At 44.8% G+C, this 26,662-nt stretch overlaps 1 long non-coding RNA gene across 3 annotated transcripts; it reads right to left on the bottom strand.

Annotated features, from left to right (window-relative positions):
* Positions 1–3,554: 3,554 nt before the first annotated feature.
* LOC129626258 (uncharacterized) lies at positions 3,555–22,091 on the bottom strand. 3 transcript variants are annotated; one of them, XR_008701872.1, is made up of 4 exons: positions 21,521–22,091; positions 20,767–21,066; positions 13,593–13,782; positions 6,531–6,845 (listed from the first exon to the last, which is right to left on the bottom strand). It is a non-coding gene; the product is annotated as an uncharacterized LOC129626258 (long non-coding RNA). The 3 variants fall into 3 exon arrangements; XR_008701873.1 differs by lacking the exons at positions 6,531–6,845; positions 13,593–13,782 and adding an exon at positions 3,555–3,723; XR_008701871.1 differs by lacking the exon at positions 6,531–6,845 and having other exon boundaries at positions 13,550–13,782.
* Positions 22,092–26,662: the final 4,571 nt, after the last annotated feature.

The raw sequence follows: 26,662 nt of genomic DNA, 5'->3' as shown, positions 1-26,662 counted from the left end.
CTGCAGTGATTTTGGAGCCCAGAAAAATAAAGTCTGACACTGTTTCCATGTTTCCCCATCTATTTGCCATGAAGTGATGGGACCGGATGCCATGATCTTCATTTTCTGAATGTTGAGCTTTAAGCCAACTTTTTCACTCTCATGCTGCTGCTGCTGCTGCTAAGTTACTTCAGTCGTGTCCGACTCTGTGCGACCCCATAGATGGCAGCCCACCAGGCTCCCCCGTCCCTGGGATTCTCCAGGCAAGAACACTGGAGTGGGTTGCCATTTCCTTCTCCAATGCATTTTCACTCTCATACCCACTTCCAATTCATTAGCCAACTCTGTTGGCTTTTATCAAGCCACTCTCTCCCTTGACCACGTGCTGCTAACACTGCTTGGTCAGGAGGTAGAACCTGGGAAACTGACTTCTAGTCTCTTTCTCTCTCTTTCAACACTTGTGAGGCCCAAGGATGTAAGCCATCTGGCTACTCTGATGCAGATGCCACCACGCTGGGGAGATCAGATAGAGGAATAGAAACAAAGAGACGCCCCAGAATCCCAAGGGTACCAGCCACTTGTGTCTGAGTCTTTGCAGCCCAGGCATTAGCCAGTGAGTGAACAAACCTCAGCTGATTCCAGCCCTTGGCCTTCAAGTATCGCCAAATGTCCTTGGCTTTCAAGTGTCCACTCTGATACAGAATGAAGCAGAAATGAGTTGCCCCCACCACGCCCTGTCCAGTTTGCAGATTTCTGAGCAAAATAATTGTGTTCATTGTTTTAAGTTATTAAATTTGAAGATAAGTTTGTTATGCTGTGCTAGCAACAGGAACACCAAATGAAGACAGAGTTTCTGAGAGAAGCAAGTTCTCCCTTGTGTCAAAGGCTGCTGGTGGCAAAATAAGACGATGGCTGAGGGGGACTTCCCTGGTGGTCCAATGGCTAAGACTCCATGTTCCCTATGCAAAGGGCTTGGGTTTGATCCCCCATCAGGGAACTAGATCCCACAGGCTGCAACTGAGAGTTTTCCTGCCACAACTAAAGATCCCACGTGTCGCAACTAAGACCTGGTGCAGCCAAATAAATAAAAATAAGCCAAAAAAAAAGTGATGCCTGAGAGCTGACCACTGGGTTGATTGTGTAAAAGGCACTGGGAACATGGGGTGGGAGAGCCGGGTGAGGGCAGAGCTGGAATGGAGTGGATTTAAGAAAGAATTGGAATGAAATTGTAAACAGCTGGTGATGGCAACATTCAAAGGAGTTTTGCTACAAAGTAGATTTGGAGAAGGCAATGGCACCCCACTCCAGTACTCTTGCCTGGAGAATCCCATGGACAGAGGAGCCTGGTGGGCTGCAGTCCATGGGGTCTCGAAGAGTCGGACACGACTGAGCGACTTCACTTTCACTTTTCACTCTCATGCATTGGAGAAGGAAATGGCAACTCACTCCAGTGTTCTTGCCTGGAGAATCCCAGGGATGGGGGAGCCTGGTGGGCTGCCATCTATGGGGTCGCACAGAGTCGGACACGACTGAAGTGACTTAGCAGCAGCAGCAGATTTGAAAAACGGGGCAGTGGCTGGAGAAAAACGTGGGGTGAGGAGAGAGGCTTTGTATAGGAGATACACTGGTACAGTGGGAATCACCCAGTAAAAGGGGGGGAGGGCAATGAACACTGTAAAAGCAAAAGGAGAACATGGCTGGAGACCGTTCCACAAGAGATAAGAAGTCTGGGGGTCAATGACTCCGTGTCATAGCTGCAGACGGTGGCGTTAACTCGACTGTGGGCGGTTTATTCCTAGTCGCAGAAGGCAAGGATGGAAACATCACCAAGGGAAAGATGAGTCCGGACTTGTCTGCTCACTTCCACTTTCTTAGAGGGAGAGTCAGAGGGCCGAGACAGTGCCTGGGCCCATGGAGCAGCACGATGAGACCCCTCATCGTGAACTGAAAGGGAGGACAGTTCGTGTGGCCGTGATCTTGTCCAGCCACATTCAGTGGCCTGGGTACAAACACAGAGAAGGGGCATCAGACTTAGAGAAAACCAGTGAGAAAGGAACAAGGAAGCCAAGGGTCTCTGCAAGGGAGAGATGATATAGACTGGCTGTGAGATTCAAGCTGCATAAAGAGGAAAGGAGAGCTGCGTGGGGTTGAGGGGCAGCAAAGACGCAGTAACATCCGTGGACTGCAGGTCTCAGTGGAGTTCAAGGACTGCTTGAACCCAGACATTTTGATTACCCCCATTCTGAGGATGAAGAGCTTCTGCTTAGAGGGGTGAAATTACCTCACATGTGAAGTAGCCAGAGAGTGGCCAAGCTGGCTTCAAACCCAGACTGTCCGGCTCCTGCGATAGTGAGAACATTTTTCAAACCCCAACTGCTGGTCACAAAGAAAGGAGAGCAAAAAAGGAGCAACCAGCGTTGATGGTCACCAAGGGCTCCAAACACCAGATCTGGAACAGTTTCTGGGAGAGGTCCTTGGGATCCGGGAAGCTTGGCTTTAAGTCCTGAGTGAAATCATGTTATGTGCTTTTGAAAAGATCTGTGCTTTAGGAAACTCTGCTCAATGTCATGTGCCAGCCTGGATGGGAGGAGACTTTGGGGGAGAATGGATACATGTATACATATGGCTGAATCCCTTTGTTGTCCACCTGAAACTATCACAGCATTGTTAAATGGCTATAGAAAGTGAAAGTGAAAGTGAAGTCGCTCAGTCGTGTCCGACTCTTAGTGACCCCACGGACTGCAGCCTACCAGACTCCTCTGTCCGTGGGATTTTCCAGGCAAGAGTACTGGAGGGGGGTGCCATTGACAAAACTGGAACGGCTTCAATGCAGAAACCAAGGGGTTTCCAATGCCCATGGATAAAGATCTGCCCAAGCAAATTCTAGAGAACATGTACATAATTTCAAGAAGTGAGCTGCAAATGCAAGAGAGTTTGGGTCCTGTTAATGTGCACCTTAAAAACAGAAGTTTCATAAACATTCTTGAAAAACATCTGCTTCTCTTTTCCAGGTACTTGCAACCTCAAATAAAGCAGCACAGAAACAGCACAGGAAGAGTTGGCAGGCAGCTGAGTTTTCTCTGAAAGGATACCTGAACCAGAAAGTCTTGGTTCTACCCTATCTGACAGGGGTCTATAAAACAAAACGTTGGCAATTAAAAAAGATCTGTGCTTATTTTTCATGGAAATCAATTGTTAATTCCCTTTAGAATGGGAATGCAGCAGAAAGAGTTGGCATGGGGTGTAGAAACTACAAACTTGTCATTTCGGTCTATCTTGTGTGACTGGTGCATTGCATCCTTCCCCACTGAGGTATTTCCTGCAGCCCAGGGAAGATTTCATCAGAGGAAGCCTGTGTTGGAATTGCATCACGATCCCGATTGTTTCAAGTCTGTCTTACAACCAATTAATTATAATGAGAACAGGGGGCTCTCCATCTTGTCCCTTGTCCTTTGGCGAGTGGTTATCACACCAGGTTTATAAGAGGATGTTTGCAAGAGGAAGTTTTGTAAGAGGAATTTGACAAGGCTCTCATGTGTATTCTGCCCGCCATTGTATTTGCAATAGCATTTCCTATAGTTGATTGTCCTGTAATTCTGGTCTTGCAGCAACTCCGGCGCGGGTAATGTGTTTATTTCCAGAGCGGGTGGTTTGGGTGGGGATCACGAGATGGCTGACAGGTTGTCCTTGTGTGTTTAAAAAGGCAGGTCAGCCCCAAGGTAATTATCTTCTCTTTCTTTTTGCCTGTAGGGAGAGAGAGAGAGAAAAAAAAAGAAAACAAAACATGGCTAAGTTCTATGATTTAAAAGATGAGCATATTAAACTAGTTCAAAGAAAATTAGGTCATTCAAAACATGAAGTTTGTAGGGAGGGAAGAATTTTCTCTTCCCATTGCTTGGACCACATTTTTCTCACTTCACCCCAACATCCTTCTCCAATCTTACCCACACTGGGGCTTTTGGGACTTCCCATTACTTTGTAAATAATGACACAAGGCACAGGGGAAAAAAAACCCAACACTTTAAGTTTTAGCCTTAGAAATACCTGAGTTTTTATCTAAACTCCATCTGTGAATGAGTAGCCTTGAGTTAGATAAAACTTTTTGAGCCTCAGTTCTGTCCTCTGTAAAATGGGGATGATAATGCCTACTTTGTAAGGTGGTTTGTGAGGCTTAAATGAGACAAAGTATGAAAAAGAAACAAAAAACAAAACAAAAATAATAGGAAGTATGAAAAACATTTGGTTGCTCATGACTGGCATGTCTCCTGCCTTTTTCTCCTCAGGCTGTCCTTCAATTCTTCCCATCATCTAGTCCTGACCAAAGTATACAGAGCTTGAAATGTCGCCTACATCCCAGCAAATATGATGTGTTCCCCCTTGCCTTCTTTCACCCGCTCATCCTTCCTTCCTTCCTTCCTTTGAGGCCTCCACATTCCAGTTGTCTGATAAAGCCTTTCCAGCTATGAGAAGCCATAGTTTACATATCATGTTTCCCTTGCCACCACATGAAAATATCCACGACTCATGTGGCTCACCATGGTATCAGTCATGTGTTCATTCATCCCATCATCTGATTTGCAAGCTGGGTCAATGCTTCCTTTCTTGTTTATGCCTCCCATGTTGATATCATATCTGACATCTTATATTTTTATAGTGTTTCATTCTTAGTTTCCAGCATGTTTTATCATATATTATCTCAGTTGAGCTTTATAACATCCTGTGAGGCAAGCAAGACAGATATCAATATTATTGATTTTTATGTTGATGAGTTTAGAAACAGGCTGAGCAGAGAAGGTGGCTTGTCTACCGCCACCCCCCAAGATCGGAACTAGAGTTTCCAGAAGCTCGTTGTCGTTATCTTGATTCAAGGCAGCCACATGACCTTCACAAGCCACCTCCTGCTTGTATGTGAAATCTACAGCATGTGAAATCTTCCCACACCAGGGATCGAACCAATCTCTCTTATGCTGTATGTGACCCTAACTCTATCAGTGGAATTCTCTGGCTTGCAGAGCCTCAGGAATAGGGGTGTTTGCGTACTCCAGTCATTTCTTCCAGGTTGCAAAAGGACCTATTTGAAGTGCCTTTAATATTACATATGATCTGGCTTTTTCTTTAATCTGAGATTTCCTTAAGTGCTGAGATAGACTTTGGTTTTGATTTTCTAATAGTTTAGGACCATCAGAAGCAATATCTTCATCCTGATGGTGAGGAGAGAAGATTCCCAACAAAGTATCAGGCTTCAAGATTTGTCACATATTTGACCAAACAGGTTTAGCCATTCCTAACTATAATTCATAAGTTCAAAAGTATGCTGAGTTTTATTGTTGCAGAACCTGTTTATCGCTTATCTCATAAGCAGTTGCCGTGTGTTTAGATTAAGTCGATGATTGCTCTTTATGTCTCAGTCCTTAGGCTGCCTAGTCGCCATATACATTCCCATAAACCAAAAATCTGAACACGCCCATATTGACAATAGAATAACCTTCTAATTTTATTTTGATTCCAGAAGACGCTGTGTTCCAGGGGACTTGACTTGTGGAATCTCGCTCACCTCATTTGTTTGTGTTCAGCCCCATTTCAGACTTGAACCCTACCACGAGGCATGTGAGCCAAGGATTTAAACACAATGCTGGAAGATACATTCAATGTTTGGAGTTTTTAAAATGAACGTGCTGGCATTATAAAATGTTTCTGATTCCTTTCTGATCCAGCTTTGGACCCAAATGCCACTGGCAATTACCCATTTTTGACTTTATTTTCTTTCAAATTAATCTTGGCAAATTTTTATTATTTTGAGTATATGTCTGTGGTTTTCTGTTTTCCAAGGAAACTTTAAATGATTAAACCATTACACATAAGATGTGAATTAAGGTGGATATTATTTCTTGGTCTCTTGAGCTAGACTTAAAAGGCAATCCTATAGGAATAAAGGAATATTGGGAAATGAATTTTCAATTCAGCAATGTGTATTGTGTGTTTACTTTGCAATAAGCAACAGGGAAGGAAAGAAAAGATTTAAATATGGGTTTGGTTTTGGAGTACATGAGATTAGTCAGTACAAATAATTGGAGAGGACTTCCTTAGTGGTCCAGTGGTAAAGAATCTACCTGCCAATGCAGGGGACAAAGGTTTGATTCCTGGTCTGGGAAGACTCCACATGCTGAGGGGCAAATAATCCTGTGTGCCGCAATTACTAAAGCTGGTGCACAGCAACGAAGACCCAGCACAGCCAAAAACAAATAAATAAGTTTTTTAAAAATTGGAGAAATAATACAAATAACTTAAAATGCTAAAATGGAATCTAAACAAAAGATAGATGAGATTATCTATGCTACACCTGGAAGAAAAGAGAATTATCAAGACGAACCCAAGTCATTAATGAATTGGTTCCCCCAGGCATGCCAGGCACCTTGCTTTCTGGATTCTCAGCATATTAGGTGTCATGAATGAAGTCTAAGGAAAGTACCGATTAGAAGCCAAGACATTCATTGAGTCTGTTTTGGCTTTATATTGCAGAAAAACACTCCCAAACTTAGAAGCTTAGAAACAGCAACATTTTTATTATCTTTCCAATTCTGTGGTTTGACTTGGGCCCCATTGGATGTTTTTCTGTTCTATGTGGTGTCTCTAGTCGACAATGTGGGGGCTTTTCTGAACTGGACATCCCAATGGAGAACTCACGTGGCTGGTTGACTCTGGCTGTTGGCTGGGAGCTGAGCTGGGGCTGAACACTGAGTGTCCGGTTCTCTTCCACATCCCTTGGGCTTCTTCCAGCATAGCAACTGTGTTCCAAGAAGGAGTGGAAGCTGCCAGGCTTCTTAAAGTTCAGGACAGAAGTTCCATAACATCACATGCCATATAGTCTATTGACCAAAGCAGTCACGAGGCCAACCCAGAAGCAAGGAGAGGGGAAATAAATGCCCCTTGTCAATGGCAGAATGACTTCTACATAAAGGTGAAGGAAAGAATTTCCTTGGAGACTACGTACTATAGAGCTTAAGCAAGCACAACAAGATGTTCACGGTGAAGGCAAGAACTTTTCATTGGTCAGCCTGCCAGAATCATCCACTGCCACCAATTCCACCACCAGCCTCCTGCCTTCCTCTTCTTTACACCTTTCTTCCCTTGAGTGAACTGAGTCTGTGACTTCTGAGTGCATTCCAAACTCAGATGCCTGACCTTTTCTGGGAATTGAAAGTCTTCTTTCATACTTCTGTCATAGACTCACGTCCCAGGTTTGACACCACCTCCTGCACCCACAGAACTATCCTTAGTGTGATGGCTTCTCTCTCAGACCTCTGCTTATGGCCCTAATGCCTGATTGTCACCTAGTGGGAGTTCTGTAGACTCTTAGTCTCAGCTTGCCCTGGTCAAATCTGATCTCTTGCTCCCAACATTCTGGTTTTAGTATTGATAGAACATGAGATGTGGATGAAAGGCCATGAAAGATCCCATAGATGTTAACAAGTTAAACAGGTTTTGATTGAACAGAGAATGGAAAGTCGGAGCAAAGCTCTATGCTTAGGACTAAGCATAGAGTGTTTACAGAACAGACAGGGTGGAGGAAACTTAGTTTGGAATGGGAAAAAATGTGGGGTGGGTGGGAAAACTGGGGTGTAGGGCCAGATGATGATAGTCAGGCAGAGAAGTTTAAATTTGACATGATAAAGAGCAGTAAGCCACTGTTCATCTTGAGCAAAGGTGTGGTCTGGGGAAATGATGCTGAAGTAAGATTAGTCCAGTGGTGGACTGTAGGGGAGGGTGGAGAAACTGAGGTCAAGAAGGCCGATGGTTACTGGGTTTTTGGGTGATGAGTTATAGAACTAGGAGGCTGCAACGGAAATTATGAAAAAAGATGAATATGAGACAATTTGAAGGTAACAATGTATACGGCAGTGACTTCTTGGACGTGAGAAATTAAACTAAAGATGACCAGGAAGTGACTAATGAAATGGACAATGGGAGGCTGCTGTGGGGTGGGGGAGGGGTTGGAATGATTGACAGCAGCATGAAGAAAGCAATGTACAGGGAGAGACCAGAGTGAAAGAAAGATTGGTTAAACAGGAATGACTCCTCATTGGGGCTGATGAACACGGGAATGAAGAAGCAATGAGTCAGGAAATGTCAAAGGCAGAAGAGATGTTCTTCAGGGAAAGTTTCAGTTGAGAAGAAAAGGATAAAGGACAGGGTGAGAGTGACCTGTCTGGATGCTGAAAATTTTGGAGCCATTGGCAGGAAGAGGGACATGGTAAAGGAAGTTTAGTTGGGAGGGAAGGTGAATATCCCAAGAGGTGAGTGGAAGGTAGCACTTGATACTCTAGTAGCAATATCTAGAAAGACCAAGAGGTGGGGTGAGAAGTTAGGAGGTGACATTGAAGAATAAGTCCCTTGTTTGAAGTTGAGATCCAGTACCAGTGCGGATGTGGTACCCACCTATATTTCTGGACCACCTTGGGTTTTCCCTTCACCATCATAAGTCAAGGCTAAGATGGCACATAGGAAGGCAGATGGTACAGGGATGGGACAGGAGCCCCCAGAGTCCAGCTCTCGCCTTTAGTTCTCCATTGGGCTCCCCTGCTGCACACCTGACCTCCATCACCCGACATCAGCTATTCAGCTCACCAGGTCTGAGGAGAGACACGTGTGTCACCGAGGTGTCCCCCAAGTACTGTTCACTATCCTCAGCAGCAAATGAATTGAAGCCATGGATCCCAGCCCTAGTCACATGTGGAGGACCAGGCTGACAAACCTCACAACCCCTTATGCAAACACGCTCTGATCACCCTGGACCTGAGCTCTGAGGTGCCTGTTCATCCTCCTGCTTCCTCTCATCTTACATCTGCCTCCCAAAATGCCTGGGAAGAGTGTGCCCTTTCCCCACCTTCTCTTTTCTGCTTTTGACTTGGAAGGTAGACGCTTCCCCCAGCTTGTCTCTTTCCCTGCTTGATGAAATTCCTTTCCTCTTCAGCTGATATCAGGAAGTTCCTATATCTTCTCTCTCTCTTCGGCAGGTGAGTTGAATACATCATAGCTTTTCCTCCTAAAGACTCCATTGTATATTATCTAAGAACAGAGGTGTTCTCTCAATGACCAGGGCAATTATCAACTTCATCTACTGCCTTTGTAAACATAATTTTCAAGTACACATGTCAAGACAGAAATCCACTGATTTCTTTTCAGTGATAGCATTACCAATAAAGCCAAATCTTTAATGCTCTCCATCTCCAACCCTGGCTCCCTCCATCCTCCCAGAGTTCACCATTGTTGTGAGTTTGGTTTCTATCAGCCGGATAAAAAGGCAACACATTTGAACAATATAAAGGAACTACTGATGGACGAATCTCAAATGTGTTACACTCAGTGAAAGAAGCCAGTCTCAAAAGATTGCACATGGTTTGGTTTCATTCATAAGACATTTTGGAAAAGGCAAAACTATTGGGATAGAAAAGTTACCAGTGCTTGCAAGCTGCTTTTTTCCCCCAACTATTTTAGATCTATCCAGATTGATATGTGAGTAAGTGAGTGCGTGAAGTTGCTCAGTTGTGTCTGACTCTTTGCGGCCCCATGGACTGTAGCCTACCAGGCTCCTCCCTCCATGGGATTCTCCAGGCAAGAGTACTGGAGTGGGTTGCCATTTCCTTCTCCAGGGGATCTTCCCGACCCAGAGTTCTCATTCATTTCTTTTTAACTGCCATAGAGTTATTCTATCATATAAATGGCACCCCACTCCAGTACTCTTGCCTGGAAAATCCCATGGGTGGAGGAGCCTGGTAGGCTGCAGACCATGGGATCGCAAAGAGTCGGACATGACTGAGTGACTTCACTTTCACTTTTCACTTTCATGCATTGGAGAAGGAAATGGCAACCCACTCCAGTGTTCTTGCCTGGAGAATCCCAGGGACGGGGGAGCCTGGTGGGCTGCCGTCTATGGGGTCATACAGAGTTGGACACGACTGAAGCGACTTAGCATAAATACATCATTTTTCATTTATCTATGGACATTTGGCAATATGTGGCTAATATAACTAATAGGAATGAATTCCACTACACACATTTGAATGAGTTTCTCTAGGATGGATATGCAAAAAGTAGCCTTATTGGGTGGTAAAAAGTATGTATTTTTAGTTTCAACAATTACTGTCAAGATGCCTTCTGAGAAAGCCATATAAAGTTGGACTCCCATCAAAGTGGTATGAAAAGACTCATCTCCCCCAAAACCTTACAACACTTCACATCATCAAACAAACATTCACTCAGCTGCTTTTACTACACCTTCTAACACATTGGCAATGACAAGGTTTCATTTTAACAGGGACTGCTGCAGTCCCTTCACTGGAGTAAGACAGAATGGAGACCCAGGGGGGTCTCTATGGTTCAGTGTTTGCAGGGAATTGAGTATTTTTTTCCCATTAACTTTGGGTGTGGATGAAGTCATTCAGCAGGAAGACAGTGGAAAACTCAGACTGGACCTTGGGAAATACATGCTTCAGTTCAGGGAGTGAAAATAAAAGAGGGCGAGGATCAGAAAGAAGAGATCAAAGACATCCTAAAAAGCCAACAGCCAAAAAAGCCCTGGAAAGAGCTGGCCAGCAGCAGTCGGGGCCTGAGTGCTGGTGGCGAAGCAGCCTGTGTTCAAGTCTACTGAGCCTTTATCAAGTGCTGGGTGCTGCACTGCCTTGCATGCATATTCTGTGTCATCTTCACAGTTCGCTTTATGAATTATTAACTCTGAGGCTTGTTCTGCCCTGTTTCTCAGCTTCCCTGGGCGGGGATTAAACCCCAGTTGTCCACAGTGGCAATGTGCTTAATAATGCAACCTTGGGACTTCCCTGGTGGTCTAGTGTCTAAGACTCCATGCTTCCAATGCAGGGGACCCAGGTCCAATCCCCAGTCAGGGAACCAGATCCCACATGCTACATCTAAGAGTTCGCATGCCATAACTAAGACCCGGCACAGTCAAATAAAGAAATAAATATATTTTTTTAAATGATGCACGCTTTCTTGGTTTCTCTTTTTCCTGTTTACTTCCCTTCCTCCCTACCAGTGTTTCCCAGTGTCATCTCCTCAGTGAGCTATTTGCACTCACATGCTTATGTCAGGGCTCGGCTGAGTTGCTGTGGATGACAGGCCTGAGATGAAGCTTTCCCAGGCCCTCATGGGCTGATGCACTGAGAGCTCCGAGCGCACTTGCTGGGGGCCAGTTACGGGGTGGGGGGGGGGGGAAGTAACAGGTCTGCAGAAGCCAGGTGGGTGCTCAGCAACTGGGGGCCTCAGCATGGTTTGAGCATCTGTGTCAGGGACCACGAAGACGATGCTAACCAGCCAGAGGACGATGGCTGGTGGTCCCTGTGGGCCTGGGATAGACCCGGAGACCTCCAGTCACACATTTTGTGCCCCAAAGGCCAGTCAGGTGTTCAAGAACCAGGGACACGAAGGCCATCCCTCCCGGGAAGGCGCCAGAAGACACCATCCCCCAGGACCCTAAACCTTCCTCCCAAACATCCAAAAAGCCATTTTGCAAAAGACTCTGTGAAAGAAGCAGAAGAGACAGAAATCAGCAAGGCCGAGCTTCGTTTCTGAGGACGGTGAACGGATCAGATGGGCAGAATTAAGAGTCAGCTATTTTCTCTCCCTCTTTGGTAGAGGAGGATCAGGACCAAGGGCAGACCACAGGAGGAGATCCCTTTTCTCTGCACATCTGAGCAGTGCAGTGTGTTCAAGTGTGTGAGTCCCCTGGTGCAGCTGGTGGGTCCCTGGGGCTGAACTGGGGGCATCCACGTTGGGAACCAGTCCCCTCAGGGTTCAAATATCTTGGAGAAATATCATGTGCCCCCAGTGATGGGCCGTAAGAGCAGAGTCTCAACCACTGCACCACTAGGAAGTTCCCTTCATCATCTCTTCTGAGCATGTACAGGTATGAATCTGTCCCTTTCAGGAGCCCTTTTCATTAGAGCCCCTCTCCACCAGGAGTTCTGGCCCTCCGGGATGAGGATGTTGTGCAATTAGGCTCCCTTTCCAGAAGGGCATCGACATGCCCTTCTGGAAAGGCATTGGAAAGGCATGCCCTTCTGGCACTTGTTGGCCCTCTGCTTCGTATTCCGTATCCGTTGAAGTCGCACCTTCTACTGAGATGGGAGCTGAGATGGGAGCTGGTCTCCCTTAGCAGTAGGGGACCCACTTCAGCCCCTTCCAGCGAGGGCTAAGGGGGACCATGGACTTCCTGGCGAGACAGACCCTGAACTGCTCCTAACAAAGTGCCCATGAGGGCAAGAGAAGCATTGAAGCCTTAAAACTTCTGGCTAAATCACAACACAGATGTGATTGTCTCTGGGGGCCAGGAGGCCATGCCATTTAGAAAAAAACAAGGAGGCTGTGCCGAGGTGTGTACAGGGCGCTTTGTGTTGGCAGGAGTTTAATTATTCCTTCCCAGGCAGCCGATCATAAACACTCAGCTGACAAAGCTTCCCTGGGACCATTTGAGGAAGCAGTTTGAACCCTCTGGCTTGAGTAAACACACAGTGAGCACTGGTTCCCCTGCCCTGGACAGTATCTGAGAATAGGACTCCAGGCCATTTCCTTTACTGGCAGAAGAGTGACTTTTCAGGAGGACAAACTCCAAATGTAAGGGCCAGAGGCCTGTGTGTAGCTAACATGGGGGCGGTGGGGCGGGGCGGGGTAACCATAGCAACAGCAAGAGCCACCAATAGGAGCAATTCTGTCTTGAGTCCCTCTGCATCTCAACCACCGGAAGGATCCTCTCTGCTCCAGAGCTACCCTTCTTGGTCACTGTCTCCATGTTACACTTGAGGAAACTGGGGCTCCGAGAAGGAATCTGCCTCAAATTTTAACCCTACAACTGCTAAGTGATGGAGCAACATTGCAATCCAGGTCTAGTCACTAAACTGCCTTTTCCCCATATGTCATTTTCAGTCTTTTTCTCTATCTCTCTCATCCTTTTTCTTTCTATGAAACTATCTTCAAACCCTTTGGTTTTACAAATCAAACAATGAGATGTATTGTTGGCAATTTTCCCCCTCAAAGGTCAAAAATCAAGTAACTTCACTCAGGACTTTAAAGATAGAAGAATATTTCAAAATTCTGTACTGGCTCAGAAAACTGGGAGTTGATCACCTGCCCTGGGTTTGGTTTCCTGCTGGATGCAAGGTAAGCAGGGTGGGTGGCTGAAAGTTTTCACCTTTATGTAAGTGACTTTTTTGGTAGAACCTATGTACAGTACCATGTTCCCCTTGCACTGGCAGAGGAGCACACAACCTTTCCTTGAAGTCTCTGAGCATCTGAATCTTCCTTCCTAGGACGTTTTGTCTTACCTCTCAGGTCCACACACTGCTGAGAAATGAGGTCTTGAAGGAGTTCTATTGAGTGCACCTTCTCCTCCACATCCCATCCAAGTTTAGCAAACACTCAATTGTCTGCATCCATTTTAAAACTGTTTAAATTAGCCAGTTCAGATTATACTTCAAACACTACAGATTGTACCTGCCACTTGGGTTCTATCATATCAATTTATCTCACAGGGCAATCATACTGCAAAGATATACACAGTCTATACCAAGGAGTGAAAAAAATACAAACAACTGCAGCAAGGTTACCCCATGAGGATGTTTTTCTGAGTCCACCATTCACAAAGGTGACCCACAGCTTGTCTGTGTCACTCCCGTGGCTATAGGACCAGCTCCCCAGACTGGTTCTGGGACGCCAAGTTGATCTAGCAAGGTATGACTTATGTGTTGTGTATTCGGGGGAGCAGAAGGCACAACTTCATGAGTTTCTGCTGGATTTCTAGGGTAAAAAGACAAAATCACTGTTAGCTGTCTCATAAAAGGTGAAGTTTTAATGATCTCAGTTGGGCTTCTCTTGGTACATTGTGTTGTATCCTATCACTGTGAACCAGAAAAGAAAAAAAAAATCTGCAAATGTTCTTTACTTCTTGGAACTGTAGATTCAAATGTTGGGAAATGAATGACCGGAGAAGTGTTTTGGAAGGCTTAAACATTTCTAAAAAACTATGATGGGGAGATGGAAAGGCTTGTTTGCATCTCAGGAAAGCAGAGCCAATCCAAGCAATACTTTGGATTTTCTGAATGAGGGAAAACACTCAGGCAGGCATTCAAATGCTGCTTCTTCAGCTTCCTTTCCATACAAAGGTCATGCTCAGTTATAATTCTGCCAGCAGGTTAGGGACTGGAGGAAGCCCCTTGTTACCTGACAATTGCCCTTCGTGGAGTGAAGTGATGATAGATTTGTGTGAACGAGGAAGCACCAGGCACAGTGATCTCATATTTGCTACCTGCAGGTTTTAGATTTAGTTTCATCAAGAAAATAAAATGAAAAACATTCCTCACACATGCAAGTCCCCACCCACCAAGTTGGAGGTCATTAGCTGTAGCCGGTACGATTGTCTTCTTGGCATATTGCTGAGTGAGGGGTGGCGTTTACGTTATTCATGGATTGCTGGACTCTCCCCATCATTTGTACTAATGCGGTAGTGGCCTCCGTTGGAAGTTTGACTCCCCTTCCATGGCCATTCACCATATGTCACGTGACAACGCCCCATTTTCTCTGGGGAGCTTTCCTCCCTCATTCTCTCCCAGGTAACTTGGCTTTTCCTCCATCCTCCAGCCTCAGTGATAGGCAGGGGGCCCAGGGAGGGCCAATCCAGCCCCCATTCTGCGGCGGCCGTCCTGTTATCGGGGAGTGGGGTGGAAAGGAGCCAGACGAAGGGGATGACAGACAGAGTCCCAGTTCTTCGTGAACCTTGAACCCTGAAGCCAACTCCGTGTCTGACATCTCACTTGCATGAAACAACAAATATCCTTGTCTTTCTTCTCTCATCTTGAGTTGGGCTTCCTCAGAGTTATATCAGAGAAGTCTTCTCTTATATCGTTTCACCATTTTACTCCCTATTCTGGCAGTTTTAACTTCTCCTTACAGTTAATCACACAGCTTTTATCTCCCTGTTTCACCTTGGGATGGTCGAGAGAGGGATTTTTTCAGTAACATTTTCTTTTTTTTACATATGACAAAATACAGTTTTGAAATGTCCAGTTCGATAATTCTTGACAAAGGTACCCATCTGTGTAATAACTGTCCCAAACAAAATGAATGCTTTTTCCCGTCTCACCTCAAAGTTCTCTCATTGTCTTTCTAGTCAGTCTGTACATGAAGAAGCCATGTTCTGATTTCTATAACTAGACAATAACTTTGCCTGTTCTAGAATTTTATGTGAGTGGAATAGATGTGTTCTTTTGTGTCTGCATCTGTCACTCATCATGTTTTAGAGATTCACGAATACTGTTGCCTGAATGGGGCTTCCCTTATAGCTCAGGTGGTAAAGAATCTGCCTGCAATGCAGGGGAGCCAAGTTCAATTCCTGGGTCAGGAAGACCCTCTGGAGAAGGGATAGGCTACCCACTCCAGTATTCTTGGGCTTCCCTGGTGGCTCAGCTGGTAAAGAATCTGCCTGTAATGCGAGAGACCTGGGTTCAGTCCCTGGTTTTGGGAAGATCCCCTGGAGAAGGTAAAGGCTACCCACTCCAACATTCTGGCCTGGAGAATTTCACGGACTATACAGTCCATGAGGTCCCAAAGAGTTGGACACGACTGGTTGCCTGAATCACTGATTCTTTCCTCTTTATTGTTGGGTCATGTCTGCAGTATCAACAGGTAATTCGTCTAATTTTTTTTCCCTTTGGATATTTGCATTGTTTCGGAGATCAGTTGTTGTTTCATATTCACGTGATACAAAACTCAGGAGCCCAGTATGGCCTCCAGAATATTACAGACATGAAAACTCACTTGCCAAGATCTGGTTTCTCAACTTGATGTATATCAGAGAGGGTGGATGGGAGAAATATAGGAATTGTCAAGATAATGGCCTTCTCTGCCTGAAACAGGCAGACAGAGTTCATCCACTCAACATACATTTATCAAGTGCTTGTTGTACACCAGGCACTCCTTTAAAAAAAAAAATTAAAGTATAGCTTATTAGTGTGTTAGTTTCTGGTATACAGCAAAGTAACTCAGTTTTATATCCATATATATAACACACATATGTATATAAGAATATATATATATATATAAGAACATATATATTCCTCTATACATACAGAAGAATATGAAAAAGAATACTCATTTTCATATTCTTCTCCATTATGGTTTATCATAGGATATTGAATATAGAATCTGCCTGTAATGTGGGAGACCTGGGTTTTATCCCTGGGTTAGGAAGATCCCCTGGAGAGGGGAATGGCAACCCACTCCAGTATTCTTGCCTGGAGAATCCCATGGACAGAGGAACTGGGTGGGCTAAAGTCCATGGCATCACAAAGAGTCAGACAACTGAGTGACTGAACAGCAACAAATGTATCTGTTGGTCCCAAACTCCTAATTTATTCTTCCCTGACCTCCTTCCCCTTTGGAAACCATAACTTTGATTTTTATGTCTGTGAGTCTCTTTCTGTTTTTTAAATAAATTTGTCTGTAGTGTTCTTTTAGATTCCACATATAAGTGATACCACATGGTATTTGTATCTGTCTGTCAGGCACTCTTAGGGGCAGTAATAGCAGAATCCTGGCTGGCACGGAGCTCCCATTATAGAGGAAGCTTTCACCATGCAGAGCTGTCTGCACACACTTGAACAAGATGATTTCGGATTATGAAAAGTGTCCTGGGGAAAATCAAACCGGTTGATGTCAAGGGTGTGTGGGAGGGATGAGCCTTGCTTTCATCTGGGGTCGGAACAGTAAAGGCCGCCCTGGGGGTGATGTTGGGGTGAGGCCTGGTCAACCGGGCACCATGAGCAGAGCTAAGGTCAGTTTCCATCCAAAGCAGACAGCAAGTGTAAAACCAAGAGCTGGGAACAGACAAGGGAAAGAGAATCAGAGTGACTGAGAGGGATCATGAAGGAGAGAGCAGGGGGACGGGGGTCTGGGCAGTTAGGGCAGGCCAGATGGGTGAGGCTATGTAGGCCCACTTGTGGTGCTGCTTGCCTAGAAGCTGGTCATGAGCAGAAGAACACACTGGAGATGTGCAGCCCACTGCTGGTCCCCTCCACTTCCCCTCCTCCCCCTAAGGCATCTTCCATGCAGGCCCATTTGGGGTGAGCAGAAGATGCTGGTAAGCCTTGTACTGACGCCCTCACTGGGCATTCAGCTTCTCTCCAGCTCCCTTCTCTTTGCTCCTGCTGACCCCAGGCTGAGTACTCAGGGAAACTGCCCTTAGCCTGAACTCAAAGCTCAGACTTGGAACAATTATGCAACCTGGGTTCTGTGCAGGCCAGCACTGCACATCCCTGAGAATGAGGGCCCTGGAATCTCATGGCCCAAGAGTCTCATCCCCAGGCCAGTTTCTTGTTTGTTGCCCCACATTGGATTTTGCCCAGGACTCATCCTTTGCTCTGAATCACACTGGGTCATGTTCAAGAGAGCTGGTGATTTTTCTAGAGAAGAAAGAAAATTTGAAAATTTGTGCTCTTACAGCATATTATTTACAGTATCCTCTCCAGAGCTCCTCACGGAGCTTTTTTTGGGTGTTTTGCTTCCATGGTGGCTCAGTGGTAAAGAATCGCCTGCCAATGCAGGAGACTCAGGTTCGACCCCTGGGTCAGGAAGATCCCCTGGAGAAGGAAATGGCAACCCACTCCAGTATTCTTGCCTGGGAAATCCTATGGACAGAGGAGCCTGGTGGGCTACTGTCCTTGGGGTCGCAAAGAGTCAGACACAACTGAGGGACTAAACAGCAACAACCTCAGCCCCTGCATCTGCACAATGAGGATAGTAGTAATCTCTATCTCATAAAGATACTGTGTGGATAAAGATAGTGTGTGAAGAAAAAACCTGTTACAGAGAACCTACTGTATAGCTTAGGGAACTCTACTCAATGCTCTATGGTGACCTAAATGGGAAGGAAATCCAAAAAAGAGGGGATATATGTGTACGTATAGCTGATTCGCTTTGCTGTATAGCAGAGATTAACACAACACTGTAAAACAACTTACTCCAATAAAAACTGATCAAAAACAAAAAAGTTACAGTGTCTCACAGTATCAGGAGCTTTATGAATTTTAGTTACTAATATTTTGAAGTATTATTTCTATTGACTAGTTAAGGTAAGTTCTTGATAGCCTGATCTGCTAACACAGAAGGGCCTTGGGGTCTCATTAATATTTTAAAACACTCCACACTCTCTAAACTAAAGGGAACACTCAAAATGAGAAAGATTTCATGATCCAGGGTGTCACCTCTAAATAGCAGCAGAGTCGTTGCTGCCTTGATTAGGTAATCAGTGTCTGCAAAACAGCTGAATCACAGCTTCCCTCCCTCCTGATGGAAACTCACATGGTCATAGTACTCATGTTCTATTTCTGAACTATACCTTCATGGATGGAATTTTTGGTGAGGAAGTTAGGGAAAACCTGGGCTATCTAATTCAGAAATCTTGTGGGCAATCACATCAATGTGGTGAAAATAATTTTTTGATTAACTTACTGGAGATGGGGAAGGAAGAATGACCATTTTATCTCATTTCTAGCAAGAATAAAGCGGTGAAGAGGAATGAAAACAGCCAAATCAACCTGCCATTATCTTAATCAAGTAAGCCAGAGCATGCAACTCCTGAGTCACCTTCCTGGCCAACTATTTTTATTGACTTGAAATAACAAAGGCTGAAAGCCTGAAATGACCTACATGGCTTTTATCACTGAGCTGCCGGGCTTCAGAGCCTGATGGATAAAGCTATCCTGGAATTCTCTGAGAGGTGAGGACTGTTTACATAAGTCAATACTCTGAAAATAGATTTTTATAAAGTTGGGGGAAGAAGTTAAGAGTCAGAGAAACATTTTCTATTAAACACGGATTTAAAAATTCCTTTTCTACATGAGTGTTTTACTAACTTTGCACAGACCTGGTTCTGTTTCTTGAGCACAGGCTTCTTGGAGACATCAGAGCTTGAGAGGAAGTTTTAACAAGGAAAGATAACAAGTTAAAGCCAGAAAAGAGTTGTCTCTGGGTTAGTTCAAAACCAGAGTAACTGTGTATTTTTAAATCACGAGCCCTGTATTTTCAGTCAGGAATGATGAGACCAACGCCCATCAAACAATCACATTCCTTCCAAGGGCCACTCTTGCTAAACTCACCACCAGAGGCGACCACTGCTGCAGATTCAGTGTTTTCCACCTGTGTATATAACCTAGCAACCTTGCACGCACCTATACACACATGCATACACATAGAGGCACACGTGCACTGGGACATAGACAGGAGTGTTTGTCACAGCACGGGCTGCAATCGTGAAATTTTAGAACAATCTCAATATCCATCTACAGGAGAATGAAGCAATGCATTGTACAGGATTCATGCCCTCAGACTATGATGAAGCAATTAAAATAATAGGATATATATCAGAACTGATAAAAAAAAATCTCAGAAATATAATATTGTGCGAGCTGAAAAAGTTGCAGGAGGAGCCACAAAGAATGATGCTGTCTTTCTATCAGGCTTCGTGGAGTTTCTGAGTTGGGTGAGAAAGGGTGGAGATGTTTTACAGTTCACCTTACTTTGCCCCAGGCTAAGGTCTAGACTGATCGGTCACGTAGATGGCTGGAACCATCCTTTCTCTGTCTTGTCTGTCATCCACCTAGAAGCCCTGAGGTTTGTCTTGCTGGACTTTCATCAACTTAATTCACTTTGATTTAACTTACAACATCAGTTCCTTGTTTGCTGAACTCAATGCTGGCAAAGAAACACTGAAAATCTTATGTACTATTCTGTTAACAACCTCTGCTTATTATTTTGACTGTATTCTCTTGTAAGACTGAGCGCTCTCTAGGGTTGAAACAGATTTGAGAGCAAGTAGTTGATTTGAGAGAGGATCCCAGGAAACACTGGGGCCGCAGTGGTGAAGAAGGGAGACAGAGAGGGGAGGGTTCACGATCGAGCAGATAAGTACGGCATTCCTGAGTTATTCCACTACCAAGATGAGGGAGCTGGGCTCCTTATCCATCAGCTCCCTGTCTGGCATTGGTGAGGGCAGCTTCTGAGAGCAGTGATTCCGATGTGTTCACCGTGCCCTGTGCATGGACCAAGTATGCTCCCACAAGAAGAAAAACACCTTTGGACAAGAGTCACAAGTTTTCTTGGCACGTGGCCTCCAGGCTGAGGTGAGGACAGATGACACTGGGTGGAACACCAAGAATGTCTGTTCATTCTTAGACCTTGACCTCAATGGCATTGTGATAAGTGAAGTTAGTCAAGACAGAAAAAGACAAATGTTGTATGATCTCTCTTATATGTGGAACCTAAAGAAGTAAAGAACTCCCATAAAACAAACTTGCAGGAAAAGAGATCCGATTTGTGGTTACCAGAGATGGGGCAAATGGGGGGGTGAGCAGGAAGAATTGGATGAAGGTGGTCAAAAAGAACAAACTTCTAGCTATCAGATAAATAAATATCAGAGATATAATATACAATATGACGGCTATAATAAACACTATAGTAAACACTGCTGTAGGGATATAATACATAACACAATGGCTATAGTATACACTGCTATAGGGATATGATATACAACATGATGGCTATAGTAAATAGATTGCTGTAAGGTATATTTGAAAGTTATGAGAGTATAAGAATTCTCACTACAAAGGGAAAACTGTTTTTCTTTTTCATTCTTTTGTATCTATACGAGATGATGGATATTAACCAAATTTATTGTGATAGTTACTTTACCCTTTAAGTCAATCAATACGCTGTACACCTTAGACTTACATTTGGTGTGTTAATTCAGTTCAGTTCAGTTCAGTCGCTCAGTCGTGTCCGACTCTTTGCGACCCCATGAATCGCAGCACACCAGGCCCTCCTGTCCATCACCAACTCCCGGAGTTCACTCAGACTCACGTCCATTGAGTCAGTGATGCCATCCAGCCATCTCATCCTCTGTCGTCCCCTTCTCCTCCTGCCCCCAATCCCTCCCAGCATCAGAGTCTTTTCCAATGAGTCAACTCTTCGCATGAGGTGGCCAAAGTACTGGAGTTTCGGACCTTACATCTCAGTAAAATTGGAAAATATCTGAAAAAAAAAAAAAAAAAGAATTTCTGCTCAGCTTCTTGGGTGAATGTCAGCAGAGTAAGTTTTACATCTGCCAGTGTTTTCCAATCAAGTTCAACTTATCTTGTGGTATACCAGACCCAGTTAAATATGAATTGTTGTTCGCTAGGATTTCACTTTCCAAAGTAAGAGACATATAAACCATATAAACAGTGTATTGAATGCCACACTTTAAAATAAATTCCTTTGTGTCAAGACTCTGAATATACTTCCAAGGGTCAGGGCTTCTAGAAGACGGGGATCTATCATTAGAGACTTGCAGGACCTCATGTAGGTCCTGTAGTTGGAGAATTGTCAGGGGAAGGAGAGTGAGTGCTCTCAAGGGCCCCACGAGCTCTGGAGGTCTCGGCAGCATCACCATGAATCCGTGCCTGAAGTCTGGTGATCCAGGTTCAGAAGCTCGGTGTTACAATACCTGCTTGCGGCTTTTAAGCTCTGCGTGACTGCTGCTGCTGCTGCTGCTGCGTCGCTTCGGTCATATCTGACTCCGTGCAACTAGTCCAGGCCAAACAAGCCAATCCGTAAAAGATTTTATCAAGTCAGGCAGAGTCAGAGCCCTGGTGGGCCGGCAGTTCTTGAACAATACTTCCCGCCTTCCAGCAGTTTCCACTAAAGTTAGCACTGTCTCTCCCCTGGGAGTTCTTGGTAAACACTGGCAAGGTCTTATGACCTAAACTGCCTTCTAATCAATCATCCAAGTCACCTTTCCTGTGTCATCACAAGAGCATAACAATCTGTTGTGTCCTTCTCGTTTTAGCAGTTCCTTCCTGAGATTACACCTGGGGCTCTTAACAGACACTGGGAAAGCCCACTAGTATCATAGTGAATGCAGTTCTTATATTACTGAACCAAACTCGGGTCCACTTGCCCACTTGCAGTAAAGGTAACCTACTGACTCTGGGTTGTGGTGAAGGAAAGTTTAGTAAGTTTACTCTAAGGGGCCATACAAAGAACCTGGGACTTGGAGTGCTCCAAACATGTGAGCTCCCCAGTGGGTTTCAGCAAAGCGTTTTTAAAGGCCAGGTGAGGGAGGGGCATCTTGCTCATGCACAATTTCCTGATTGGTTGATGGTGAGGTCACAAGGGTTAACACTATCCATCCTTAGGCTCCAGTAAGGTGGGGCAAGGTGTTCAGGGAAATCTTCCATTTGGCGATGGTATTAGCATTTGTAAATCAACTCAAGAAGTGTGCATCAGATACTATTATCTGGGTGCTTCAGAGAGGAGCTCAAGCAGGCGATACGGGGAGGGATTTGTCCGAGGAAGACCCCATGGACTCCAGCTCCTTTCTATCAGGAGAGCCTCCTTCTCTGGCTCCAAAGTCCAGCAGTCTGTCTGGTGGGGGGTTTTGAAGAACCAAACATAAAAAGATAGTGACACGAATGGCCAGGCAGAAATATGAGCTCCTTCAGTGTGGATAAAAGACTGTGTGTTCCTAGCAGACACAGGATGAAGGGGGAAGTTTCCTTTGTTTCAAGTCTCCAGGGCTAGGAATGTCACCTAACAAACAAAAGGTCCTGGTATATCAGTCCGAAATCTCCCTTTGTCCATTATCAAGGTTGATTTTTACAAGATCACTTCCCTAACAAATTGATGAATGATCATAATTCTTTTCTTTTTTAGTACTTTAATACTTTATTGCTAAAAGATGCGGGCTATCTGACAACCCAGGGTTGCCACAAACCTTCAATTCGCAAAAATCGCAGTATCTGTGAAACATAATGAAGTAAGATGTTTGCCTGTATGATGTATGCGTGTTAGTGAAAAAGTAACCTAAAGCAAGTGGAATATGGTTCTAGGGGCATTACAACTACCTTTATGTTACCGTTATTCCCCACATAGGTCACAGTATATGGAAGAACTGATCACACTGAAAAATCCTACTATTTTTTTTGGCCGAGCCACAACAGTATATGAGATCCTAGTTCCCTGACCAGGGATGGAATCTGGGCCCCCTGCATTGGAAGCACAGAGTCTTCACCACTGGACCACCAGGGAGGTCCCTGCTTCTGGTCATTCAGAACCTAAAGTTCACTGTCATTCTTCATTTTCTGTAATACATCTCCAGATGTATATTAGAAATATGTAGACAAACATGAATTGTTTAACAGCAAGCTTAGTGCTCATTAGCTGCACTCTTGCTTCCTCCTCAGTTTAACCTCAGGCCACAGGGATCCTAGGATTCTAGGATCTGGGATTCTAGGGAAATTTGGATTGAGCCCAGCTTCTTCAATTGGGAATGGTCATAATTCTTAATTCCTCTCTCTCTCCATTCATTCCCTTTGCCCTCCTCCCCTGATGCTCAGTTCAGCCATGTAAGTTGCTTTGGCCAGTAGGATAACAGCAAATATGTCACAATTAGAGGCTCATAAATGCTGTGCAGTTGGGCTTGCTCATGCCTGCCCTTGGTCATTATCATAAGAAGCACACTCCCAAGCTGCTCCACTGGTCCCAAGGGGATGAAATATGGACCAGAGCCAGGGTACCCCAGTCCTCCCAACCAAGGCCACTCTGAATCAACCAGTAGCTAGTGAACTGCCAGATATGGAAGCAGTCTCAGCCAAGATGAGCCAAGTTCAACCCAGATTAGGTGAGTCCCACACACCCTGGAGCTGGACAAACACCAGTGTAGCTGCTGAAGTTTGTGGTTGGTCTCTATACAGCATTTTAGTGGCAAAGATAATTGATATACCCTTTTTCCAACTCTTCTGGAAATTTCATCTATGTTCTTGTCTGCCCATCTACTTCAAGGAACTAGTTACAAACCCAGCACATTTTTAAGTACTTCCTGTAACACTGGAAGGATCAAGTCAATTTCTATTCCCCGGCTTCTTTCAGGTATGCCTCATGCTTTTCCTATGAATATTCTACTAATTATTTTGCAAATACCCTAATATCCTCTATGGAGACAAACTTTGGGTTTTTTCCTTGCTGCCAGCACCTAAATTCGTTTTTCGTTTTTGGTGGGTGGGGGTTGGGGAAGGGCATGCTATGCATTATGCGAGATCTTAGTTCCCTCACCGGGGGTTGAACTTGTGCCACCTGTGTTGGGAGCAAGGAGTCTTAACCACTGGATTGCCAGGGAAGTACCAGCGCTCAAATTCTTGAAGCTGTTTCTTATGTCTGTCTCTCCCTCTGGAAGACTTTTCTTCCTACCTTCTTGCCCCTACATTACTGTTTTCTTTTTGGGAAAAGTAATCCCTGTCAAGTCAGTCACTTTCTGGGAACAAAAATCTAAATTATCATGTGGACACCAGACTAGTCTGAGGTCATGAGATGAGTCAAGCAGAGAGTCATAGACTCTCAAAGAATTTGCAAAACAAGAAGGATACTAGAGATAAGCCATTGGAGATGGTGTCTGGCTTTGTCCAGCAGAGAAGACAAGTCTTTGAGATTTGTAGTTTCAGATCCTTGAGGCCACAACAGATACCCTCTCTGGTTTTTGCTCTGTAACAACAATCTCCAAACTCAGTGGCTGAATGCAACCAGCATTTTATTTGCTTATAACCCTGTAGTTTGGGATAGGCTTGACTGGGACAGTTCATCTCAGCTCTGATGGAGAGAAGTATCTCTTGGCATCTTTTGGATAAATTATTCAAGTCGAACTTTTTAGTATCAGAGGTGTTACTTTGTCATCTTTATGACTGGTACAGTTTAAGTTATTAATCTCACTTATAATAACCTGAATTATTACTTTAACTTTGCAAAGACCCATAAACCACACTTGGGTTTGGTCTTGTGGCACGCCAGAGAAGTAAAATATACCTGGGACAAACTGCTGGGTCACAAATTTAGGTCCATAAGCTTTTGACCAGCATTCTTAATCCAGCATCATTTAAGGTCCAAAAAGATACAGCTATTTCACCTAGTGTGATGGGGGCAGCAATGAAAATATCCCTACTTGCCAAGGGGTGCACGTTACAAAAGTGGGTATAAAAGATTTTAGGACATTGCTTGACCTATTGTGACAGTGTTCAGTGTACACTTACGTAAAATCATGGAAAACTACAGCTGTGCGTTCTGCTCTGCTTAATTACTCAGTTGTGTCAGACTCTTTGCGACTCCATGGACTATAGTCCACTAGGTTCCTCTGTCCATGGAATTCTCCAGGCAAGAATACTGGAGTGGATTGCCATGCCCTCCTCCAGGGGATCTTCCCAGCCCAGGGGTCAAATCCAGGTCTCCCCATTGCAGGCGGATTCGTTATGGTCTGAGCCACCAGGGAGGTCCATATAGCTGTGTAAACTCCTCCTATTAAACACATTTAGAAATAAAGTGTGTACACAAATTGACAGTCTGAGCAAACAAAATTTCCTTGTTTGCATTTTCTAGGAGTGGGAGAGGTGGGAGAAACAAAGTAACATTTATTGAACATTTTGGTACCAGGCATTGTACTCATTCTTTCCACGCTGATTTACTCTTTAGAATAGGGTTTCCCAGGTGATGTTAGAAGTAAAGAACCCACCTGCCAATGCAGGAGACATAATGAGACACAGGTTCAATCTCTGGGATGGGAAGATCCCCTGGAGGAGGGCATGACAACCCACTCCAGGAATCTTGTCTGGAGAATCCCCATGGACAGAGAAGCCTGGTGGGCTATAGGCTACTCCCTCTGCAAAGAGTAGGACATGACTGGAGCGACTTAGCATTCACACACTCTTTAGAATAAAGAGCCCAGTGCAAGTTTGTCTCCATTCTCTAGATGTGGAAAACTGAAGCTTGGAGAATTGTCACCCACTTAAGATTGCAAAGCTAGTAAGTGGGGAGGACTGAAAGTCAGGGCATTTGCCTTTGCTGTCATCTCATCCGGCCTCCCACAGATGTGTAAGAAGTCCACTTGTCTCCTCTCACTTTTTCATCACCACCCTCCACTCTCATTAGGCCCTGCTGTTTTTACAAGGCTACAAGAATACACACTCATTTCTGTAAACCCCAGTGGTATGCTGAATACTATCACAGCACAAAGTTCAGTTGCTCAGTCGTGTCCAACTCTTTGTGATCCCAGGGAAGAACGCCAGGCTTCCTTGTCCATCACTAACTTCCAGAGCTTGCTCAAACCATGCCCATGGAGTCAGTGATGCCATCCAGTCATCTCATCCTCTGTTGTCCCCTTCTCCTCCCACCTTCCATCTCTCCCAGCATGACGGTCTTTTCCAATGAGTCAGTTCTTCGCATCAGGTAGCCAAAGTATTGGAGTTTCAGCTTCAGCATCAGTCCTTCCAATATTCAGAACTGATTTCACAGCACAAAGCTGGGTAGAACCACACAAAATCAAACTGCTTCTGATATTCTTCACACAGCCCTTTGCATAGCCTTTGCTTCCTAGCCTTGCCTTGGGTGTGTTCATCCTTTCCCAGTTCCAGGTATCACCTCCTCCAGGAAGCCTTCTCTGAAGCCTCCTTTCATTGTCATTCAGCAGTCTTCCCTGCCATCTTGCGTGATGCGTTGCAGGTATCACTGCTGTGAATTACTACTGTCTAGTTAGGTAGGTGTCTGTCTCCTCCATTAGATGGTGACTTCTAAGGGGGTTGAAGCTTCATCCTCATTGTAACTCTCA

This window comes from Bubalus kerabau, chromosome 13 (genome assembly GCF_029407905.1).
Source record: "Bubalus kerabau isolate K-KA32 ecotype Philippines breed swamp buffalo chromosome 13, PCC_UOA_SB_1v2, whole genome shotgun sequence".
Classification (NCBI taxonomy): Eukaryota; Metazoa; Chordata; class Mammalia; order Artiodactyla; family Bovidae; genus Bubalus; species Bubalus kerabau.
The sequence above is the reverse complement of the archived record's forward strand: the minus strand, read 5'-3'. Positions and strand labels throughout refer to the sequence as shown.